Source organism: Tachyglossus aculeatus, chromosome X4 (genome assembly GCF_015852505.1).
Source record: "Tachyglossus aculeatus isolate mTacAcu1 chromosome X4, mTacAcu1.pri, whole genome shotgun sequence".
Lineage (NCBI taxonomy): Eukaryota > Metazoa > Chordata > Mammalia > Monotremata > Tachyglossidae > Tachyglossus > Tachyglossus aculeatus.
The window spans coordinates 61,640,758-61,650,982 of NC_052098.1; positions in this window are offsets into that span (position 1 = coordinate 61,640,758).

The following is a 10,225-nucleotide window of genomic DNA, read 5'->3' on the forward strand; positions in this document are numbered from 1 at the left end:
GGGACTGTCCAACCTGATTAACCTGTATCTACCCCAGTGCTTGGCCCACAGTAAGCACTTAAATATCTTATTACTAAAGAGTGTGTTGGCTGGAAATGCACAGGGCTTTAAAGGAGTCTATGGCCCCACCTACATCCCAATAGTGGGACATATACCATCTATCTTTGAATTCCCTCCACCAGCCCATCCTGAGTCCTCTATCCCACTCATATTTGATCGGCACAGCTTGAAGAAATATTCCATATATCTACCAGCTGCTGAGTGAAAGCTTTTTTTTCCCCCCACTTCTCTGAAACCTATAGGGATACTACCCACCCCCTTTCTCATGTTGTAGGTTTGGTAAGTAATTATTCTATTTTTACCCTGTCCACAATCTTTTCAAGCATGGCCTAGTAAGAGTGAGGATCTGGGTTCTAATCCTGGATCTGCCACTTGTTGTGTGAACTTGGGCAATTCTCAACTTCCCTGTGCCTCTTATCTGTGAAATGGGGAGTCTATTCCTGTTTTCCCTCCTTAAACTGTGAATCCCTTGTGGGACAGGGAGTTTGTTTAACTCAACTTGTACCTTTTATCCAGGCTCAAAGTCCTATGTATGTTGCTATACTTTTGTTAGAGATAAGATGAACATGGAAGGAAGGAGAGGACCTTGACGTCTGTTACATTTTCATGAAATGGAACCTGTTACAGTTCCAGTTGAAGATAATCCTATCAGCCCTTGATAGGGTTCATAGTAGCAAATAGCCAGAGGGAAGTCTATACCATGGATTAAATATGCTATAAGAACTTGGTCAAGGGTTTACAGACCAAAAAAATGTTGGTAGAACAAATAACAGAATGTTTTGGGTGCAGAGCATGATAGCATGTGGTTGGGTAAGCTACAGAAGTAGGAAAATATGATCCTTGCCTTCAGGGGAAGCACACTCTAATAAGGAAAGAATGAAAGGTTTAGAATTAATTGATAGTATTTGAGTACCTACTGTGCCTAGGGCCTTAAACTGAGCACTTGGGAGAGTACTTGAGAAGCAGCGTGGCACAGTGGAAAGAGCATGGGCTTTGTAGTCAGAGGTCATGGGTTCAAATCCTGACTCTGCCAATTGTCAGCTCTGTGACTTTGGGCAAATCTAACTTCTCTGTGCCTGTTACCTCATCTGTAAAATGGGGATTAAGACTGAGCCCCAAGTGGGACAACCTCATCACCTTGTAACCTCCCCAGTGCTTAGAACAGTGCTTTGCACATAAGTGCTTAATAAGTGCCATTATTATTATTATTACAAGAGAGTAGGTATAGTCCTCACCCTCAAGAAATTTACAAGCCAACAGGGAAGACAGATAATGAAATGTTATATATGGAGAAAAGAAAGTATATAGGGGAATGAGTGATTAATAGCATATGTAAGATGTGTACAGGAATTCTATAGGTGGCTATGAGTGTGTAAGTGTAGAAGTGCTGAGGTGGTAATTGGGGAAATAGAAGTCCTAGAGGGAGAGCATGACCATGATGTTGGGCAAATCAGCCAGAAAATACTCCTTGGCACCCAAGTCATTCAGCTACTGATTTTCCATGGTGAAGGGGAAGAGGTAACATGAGTATAATGTTTATGATCCAAGCACACCATTTGGGCCCTGCCTTCAAACTTCTTCCTCAAGTGAGTCAAGTCTCTTGCCTACCTTTCCTTATTGCCTGAAGTAATGCCTCTAATGAACAGTAAAAGGGGAAAAGTGAGAGACCTGGTTTTTTTAGTTTCCACTAATTATAGACTGTTATTCAAATAACCTCACTTGAAAGGGCACCATGACTGTAACATTAATCCCTGCTCTGTCCCATAACTATAATGGTATGTGTTAAACACTATGTGCTGAGGACTCCAGGATAGATACAAAAAACCAAGTTGGACAGTCTAAGAGAACAAGTCCATTTTACAGACAAGGAAATTGAACCACAGAAATATTGATTTACCTAAGGTAACATAGCAGGTAAGGTGCAGAGTCAGAGTTAGATCCCAGGTCCTCTAACTCCCAGACCTGTTCTCTTTCTACTACATCACTGCTCCCCAGTGCATTTATCCACAGGACAGAGTTTTTATCTTTATTTAGAACTCTTTACTAATACAGCTTCCCAGCCATGAAATCACACTTCTAAACTAGGGATACTATCCATCTCCCCACACTTTTTTTTTTTCTCAAAAATTTAATCCTCCTTGACCTCTCTGCTGCTTTTGACACTGTGGACCACTCTTTTCTCTGGGTAACATTTTCTAACCTTGGTTTAATCAAGCAATTAATCAACCATATTTACTGAGTGCTTACTGTTTGCAGAGCACTGTACTAAGTAAAGAGGTGGTAAATATGTACCCTCCCAACAATAAGCTTACAGTCTAGAGGGGGAGATGGACATTAATATAAATAAATTATGGATATGTACATAAATACTGTGGGATTGAGAGAGGGACTAATAAAGGGTGCAAATCCAACTGCAAGGATGACATAGAAGGGAGTTGGAAAGAGGATATGAGGGCTTAGGGAAGGCCTCTTGGAGATGTGGCTTTAATAATGCTTTGAAGGTGGGGGGGAGAGTGATCATCTGTTGGATATGATGAGGGAAGATTTTTCAGGCCAGAGTAAGGATGTGGGCGAGAGGTCAGTGGTGAGATAGATAAGCTTGAGGTAAAGTGAAGAGGTTGGCATTAGAGGAGCAAAGTGTATAGGCTAGGTTGTAGAAGGAAATCAGGAAGGTAAGGTAAGGGGGGCCAAGGTGATTGAGTGCTTGAAAGCCTATGGTAAGGAGTTTCTGTTTGATGCGGAGGTGAATGGGTAACCATTGGAGGGTCTTGAGGAATGGGGAAACATGGACTGAATAGCTTTGTAGAAAAGTGATCCTGGCAGCAAAGTGAAGTAGGGCCTAGAGTGAGGAGAGTCATGAGGGAGGGAGGGAGGTCAGTGAGGAGGCTGATGCAGTAATCAAGGTGGGATAGAATAAGTGCTTGGATTAACATGGTAGCAGTTTGGATGGAGAGGAAAGGATGGATATTAGTGATGTTGTGAAGGCTGAAGTGACAGGATTTGGTGATAGATTTAATAGGTTGAATGAAAGAGTAAATCAAGGATTACGCCAAGGTTACAGGCTTGTGAGACAGGGAGGAGGATGGTGCTGTCTACAGTGATGGGAAAGTTGGAGATGACAAGGTTTGGGTGGGAAGATTAAGAGTTTGGTTTTGAACACACTAAATTTAGGTCTTGCCTTGGCATTCAAGTAAAGATGTCCTGAAGGCAGGAGGAAACATGAGACTGCAGAGAAGGAGAGAGATCAGAGCTGGAGATGTAGATTTGGAAATTTTCTGCATAGAGATGAAAGCTGAAGCCACGGAAATGAATGAGTTCTCCAAGGGAGTAGATGTAGATAGAATAGAAGGGAACCCAACACTGAGCCTTGAGGAACTCCCACAGTTAGGGGGTGGGAGGCGGAGGTGGAGCCCACCAAAGAGACTGAGAATAAGCCTCCAGAGAGATAGAAAGAGAACCAGGAGAGGACAGTGTCACTGAAGCCAAAGTTGGATAATGTTTCCTAGAGAAGAGAGTTGTTGACAGTGTTGAAGGTAGCTGAGAGGTAGAGGAGGATTAGGATGGAATAGAGGCTGTAGGATTTGGAAAGATGGAGAGCATTAGTGACCTTTGGCACCGTGGTTTCTATGGATTGCAGTGGGTGGAAGCCAGGTTGAAGGGGATCAAGGAGAAAATTGGAGGAAAGGAACTGGAGACAGCAGGTGTAGACAACCCACTCAAAGAAATGGGAGAGGAATGGTAGGAGGGAGATCAGGTGATAATTGGAGGGAGCTGTAGGGTCAAGGGACTTTTTTAAGATAGAGAAGTCATGATGAGCATGTTTGAAAGCAGTGGGGGAAAACCATTGGAAAGTGAACAGTTGAAGATGGCAGTCAGGGAGGGAAGAAGAGAGGGGGCAGTGCTTTGTAAGGCATGAAAGGATGTGGTTGGAGGTTTGGGTTGGAGGGGGTAGATTTTGAGAGAAGGTGGTAGACCTCGAGATATTGCTGGGTTAGGTGGGAGAGTTGAAAAAGGGGTAGGAGAAGGGAAGGACTGGAGCATTTGAGATTTCAGGAAGATCATGCCTGATGGTTTCAATTTTCTCTATAAAGTACATGGCCAGGTCATTAGGGGCTAGAGGGGCTTAGGGGTTTGAGAAAGGAGTTAAATGTCTGAAACAACTGGCAAGGGCAATGGGCATGGGAGTCAATAAGGATAGAGGAATCATTTTGCCAGGCAGAGGAGAGGGCAGAGTTAAAGCAGGAAAGGATAAATGTTAGGTGGATGAGGTGGCTGTGACATCTGGATTTCCACCAGCAGCGCTCTGCGGCTCATGCACAGGAGCAAAGTAAGTGATCAAAGGCTGTGGGTTAGTGGTACGAGATTGATGAAGGGATAGGGGAGAGAGTGAGTTGGCTTCACTGACACTGTCCTCTCTTGGTTCTCCTCCTATCTCTCTGGCCGGTTCTTGGTTCTCCTATCTCTCAGTCTCTTTCAAGGCACCTCCTCTGCCTCCCACTGTCTATCTGTGAGTCCCTCAAGGGTCAGTTCTGGGTCCTCTCCAATTCTTCTTCAATACTTACTCCCTTGGAGAACTCCTTGGCTCTCAGCTTCAACTGCCATCTCTATGCAAAAGATTCCCAAATCTACCTCTCTAACCCCTGACCTCTCTCCTTTGAAGTCTCACATTTCTGCCTGCCTTCAGCACATTTTTACTTGGTTGTGCCCACACCTCAAATTTAACATGTCCAAAACAGAACTCCTCATCTCTTCACCCAAACCCTGTTCTCCCCGTAATTTTCCTATCACTGTAGAGAGCGCCATCATCCTCCCTATCTCACAAGCCTGTAACCTTGGCATTATCCTCTGCTCATTTCTCTCATTTAACCCAAATAAACAAATCCTGTTGGCTCTACCTTCACAACAACTCTCATGTCTGCCCTTTCCTCTCCATCTAAACTCCTTATTACACTGATCGAAGAACTTATTTCCTACCATTTTTTAAAATGCCATTTGTTTAGAACAGGCACTGTTCTAAAATCAGATTGGATACAGTCCCTGTCCCACATAGGGCTCACAGTCTCAATCCCCATTTTCCAGATGAGGTAACTGAGGCACAGAGAAGTTAAGTGACTTGTCTAAGGTCAGACAGAAGACAAGGGCAGAGCTGGTATTAGAACCCAGGTCCTTCTGATTTCCAGGCCCATGCCTTAACCACTAGGCACACTCCTTCTCACAGTAGTACTGCACCGGCCTCCTCTCTGACCTCCCTGCCTTCTGTCTTCTTGTCATCAGTCCATACTTCACTCTGCTGCCCAGATCATTTTTCTAAAGCAACATTAAGTCCATATTTCCCTAATCCTCAAAAACCTCCAGTGGTTGGCTTCCATCCTCCTCCACATCAAACAGCAACTCCTTAAAATCAGCTTTAAGGTACTCAATCAGCTCTCCCCCTCCAGTCTTATTTCACTGGTCTCTTACTGATCTCAGTGGCCTCTATTCCATCCTAATCCTCCTCGATTTCTCAGCTGCCTCAAACACTGTCAATCACCCCCATCTCCTGGAAACATTATTCAACCTCGGCTTCACTGATACTGTCCTCTCCAGGTTTTCCTCCTATCTCTCTGGCCACTCATTCTCAGTCTTCTTTGTGGTGTCCTCTTCTGCAACCCACCCTTTAACTGTGGGGGTCCCTCAAGGTTCAGTTCTGGGTCCCCTTCTATTCTCCACCTACACCCACTCCCTTGGAGAACTCATTCTCTCACATGGCTTCAACTACTACCTCTAAGCAGATGACACCCAAATCCACAACTCTAGCCCTGATCTCTCTCCCTCTCTACAGTCTCATATTTCCTCCTGCTTTCAAGAGTTCTCTACCTGGATGTTCTGCCATCACCTCAGACTTAACATGTCCAAAACAGAGCTCCTTATCTTCCCACCCAAACTCTGTCCTTCCCCTGACTTTCCCATCACTGTGGACAGCACCATCATCCTTCCTGTCTCACAAGCCCCTAATCTTGGCATTATCCTTGACTCCTCTCTCTCATTCAACCCACATATTCAATCAAACACTAAAGCCTGTCAGTTAAACCTCAACAATATCGCTAAAATCGGTCATTTCCTCTCCATCCAAACTGGTACCACGTTAATCCAAGCATTTATCCTATCCTGCCTTGATTACTATTTTAGCCTTGTTGCTGAACTCCCAGCCTCCTATCTCTCCCCACTCCACTCCATACTTCATTCTGCTGCCCGGATCATTTTTCTACAAAAATATTGAGCCCACGTTTTCCCACTCCTCAAGAATCTCCAGTGGTTGCCCACCCACCTCCGCATCAAACAGAAAGTCCTTACCATTGGCTTTAAAGCACTCAAGCACCTTGCCCTCTACTACCTCCCCTTGCTACTTTCCTACTACAACCTAGCTCGCACACTTCACTCCTCTAATGCTAACCTACTCACTGTACCTCAGTCTCCACTATTTCATGACCAACCTCTTGCCCATGTCCTGCCTCTGGCCTGGAACCCCCCATTTTCATGCCCAACAGGCAATTATTCTTCCCACCTTTAAAACCTTTTTGAAGGCACATCTCCTCCAAGAGGCCTTCCCTGACTAAGCCTCCTTTCCTTTTTCTTCCACACCCTTCTATAGTCCGCACGTTGGGAGGTGTGGCGGCGCCGGGGATATGGGAGGGAAAAAAAGGTTCTCTCGACCCCATCCATCTTTCTGAACACCTCACACCCCACCTCGCCTCCCTTTCTTCTCTACCTAATCTTGATGATCAGATTACTGCTCTCAACTCTACCCTCTCTACTCAGCTCAACTCCCTCGCCCCCCTTTCCCTTCACCGCTCTCGTACCACTAACCCACAGCCCTGGATCACTGCCACTGTCCGCCTCCTTTGCTCTTATGCTCGAGCTGCCGAATGCTGCTGGCGAAAGTCTAAACACAACTCCAACCTCGTTCACTTCAGGTTTATCCTTTTCTTCCTTAACTCTGCCCTCTCCTCTGCCAGACAAAACTATTTCTCCTCCCTTACTGACACCCATGCCCATCATCCCCGTCAGCTCTTCCATACATTTTACTCCTTTCTCAGGCCCCCTGTTCCTCCCCCTCCTCCTTCCCTCACCCCCAACAATCTGGCCTCCTACTTCATTAATAAAATTAAATCCGTCAGGTCTGACCTCCTCAAAGTCACTCCCCCCACTTCTCCAACCCCCCCCAGCTCTTAACCCTCTCTGCTATTCTCCCATCCTTCCCAGCAGTATCCTCAGACAAGATCTCCTCCCTCCTCTCAACTGCTACTCCTGCCACCTGTGCTTCTGACCCCATTCCCTCTCATCTTATGAAATCTCTCGCTCCATCCCTTCTCCCCTCCTTAACTTCCATCTTCAACTGCTCACTCTCCACTGGTTCCTTCCTCTCTGCCTTCAAACATGCCCACGCCTCTCCCATCCTAAAAAACCCCTCTCTTGACCCCAACTCAACTTCAAGTTATCGCCCTACCTCCCTCCTACCATTCCTTTCCAAACTCCTTGAACGAGTCATCTACACAGGCTGCCTCGAATTCCTCAATGACAACTCTCTCCTCGACCCCCTCCAATCTGGCTTCCATCCCCTACATTCCATGGAAACTGCCCTCTCAAAGGTCACCAATGACCTCCTGCTTGCCAAATCCAATGGCTCCTACTCTATCCTAATCCTCCTCGACCTCTCAGCTGCCTTTGACACTGTGGACCACCCCCTTCTCCTCAACACGCTATCCAACCTTGGCTTCACAGACTCTGTCCTCTCCTTGTTCTCCTCTTATCTCTCCAGCCATTCATTCTCAGTCTCTTTTGCGGGCTCCTCCTCCCCCTCCCATCCCCTCACTGTAGGGATTCCTCAAGTGTCAGTTCTCGGTCCCCTTCTGTTCTCTATCTACACTCACTCCCTTGGTGACCTCATTCACTCCCATGGCTTCAACTATCATCTCTATGCTGATGACACCCAAATCAACATCTCTGCCCCTGCTCTCTCTCCCTCCCTCCAGGCTCATATCTCCTCCTTCCTTCAGGACATCTCCATCTGGATATCTGCCCGGCATCTAAAACTCAACATGTCCAAGACTGAACTCCTTATCTTCCCTCCCAAACCCTGCCCTCTCCTTGACTTTCTCATCACTGTTGACGGCACTACCATCCTTCCCATCTCACAAGCCCGCAACCTTGGTGTCATCCGCGACTCCGCTCTCTCGTTCACCCCTCACATCCAATCCGTCACCAAATCCTACTGGTCTCACCTCCGTAACATTGCCAAGATCCGCCCTTTCCTCTCTGTCCAAACCACTACCCTACTTGTTAAGTCTCTTATCCTATCCCGACTAGATTACTGCATCAGCCTCCTCTCTGATCTCCCATCCTCCTGTCTCTCCCCACTTCAATCCATACTTCACACTGTTGCCCGTATCGTCATTGTGCAGAAAGGCTCTGGGCATGTTACTCCCCTCCTCAAAAATCTCCAGTGGCTACCAATCAACCTACACATCACCAAAAACTCCTCACCCTCGGCTTCAAGTCTCTCCATCACCTCACCCCCTCCTACCTCACCTCCCTTCTCTCCTTCTACAGCCCAGCCTGCACCCTCCGCTCCTCTGCCGCTAATCTCCTCACTGTGCCTCATTCTCACCTGTCCCGCCGTCGACCCCTGGCCCACGTCCTCCCCCTGGCCTGGAATACCCTCCTTCCGCACATCCACCAAGCTAGCTCTCTTCCTCCCTTCAAAGCCCTACTGAGAGCTCACCTCCTCCAGGAGGCCTTCCCAGACTGAGCCCCCTCCTTCCTTTCCCCCTCCTCCCCCTCCCCATCCCCTCCACCTTACCTCCTTCCCCTCCCCACAGCACCTGTATACATGTTTGTACATATTTATTACTCTATTTATTCATTTATTTTACTTGTACATATTTATTCTATTTATTTCATTTGGTTTATATGTTTTGTTTTGTTCTCTGTCTCCCCCTTCTAGACTGTGAGCCCGCTGTTGGGTAGGGACTGTCTGTGTATGTTGCAAACGTGTACTTCCCAAGTGCTTAGTACAGTGCTCTGCAATCAATCAATCAATCATATTTATTGAGCGCTTACTGTGTGCAGAGCACTGTACTAAGCGCTTGGGAAGTACAAGTTGGCAACATATAGAGACAGTCCCTACCCAATAGTGGGCTCACAGTCTAGAAGGGGGAGACAGAGAACAAAACCAAATATATTAACAAAATAAAATAAATAGAATAGATTTGTACAAGTAAAATAAATAGAGTAATAAATATGTACAAACATATATACATATATACAGGTGCTGTGGGGAAGGAAAGGAGGTAAGACAGGGGGGATGGAGAGGGGGACGAGGGAGAGAGGAAGGAAGGGGCTCAGTTTGGGAAGGCCTCCTGGAGGAGGTGAGCTCTCAGTAGGGCCTTGAAGGGAGGAAGAGAGCTAGCTTGGCGGATGTGGGAAGGGAGGGCATTTCAGGCCGGGGGATGACGTGGGCCGGGGGTCGACGGCGGGACAGGTGAGAACGAGGCATGGTGAGGAGATTAGCAGCAGAGGAGCGGAGGGTGCAGGCTGGACTGTAGAAGGAGAGAAGGGAGGTGAGGTAGGAGGGGGCGAGGTGATGGAGAGCCTTGAAACCGAGGGTGAGGAGTTTCTGCCTGATGCACAGATTGATTGGTAGCCACTGGAGATTTTTGAGGAGGGGAGTAACATGCCCAGAGCGTTTCTGCACAAAGACAATCCGGGAAGCAGCGTGAAGTATAGATTGAAGTAGGGAGAGACACGAGGATGGGAGATCGGAAAGGAGGCTGATACAGTAGTCCAGATGGGATAAGTTGAGAGTTGCACACAGTAAGCACTTACTGCACACAGTAAGTGCTCAATAAATACGATTGAATGAATGAATGACTGAATCTTGACTTGCTCCCTTTACTCTAGAAGCAGCATGGCTCAGTGGAAGGAGCGTGGGCTTCGGAGTCAGAGGTCATGGGTTCTAATCCCGGCTCTGCCACATCAGCTGTGTGACTTTGGGCAAGTCACTTAACTTCACTGTGCCTCAGTTACCTTACCTGGAAAATGGGGATTAGGACTGTGAGCCCCATGTGGGACAAGCTGATTACCTTGTATCTCCCCCAGCACTAAGAACAGTGCTTTTCACATAGTA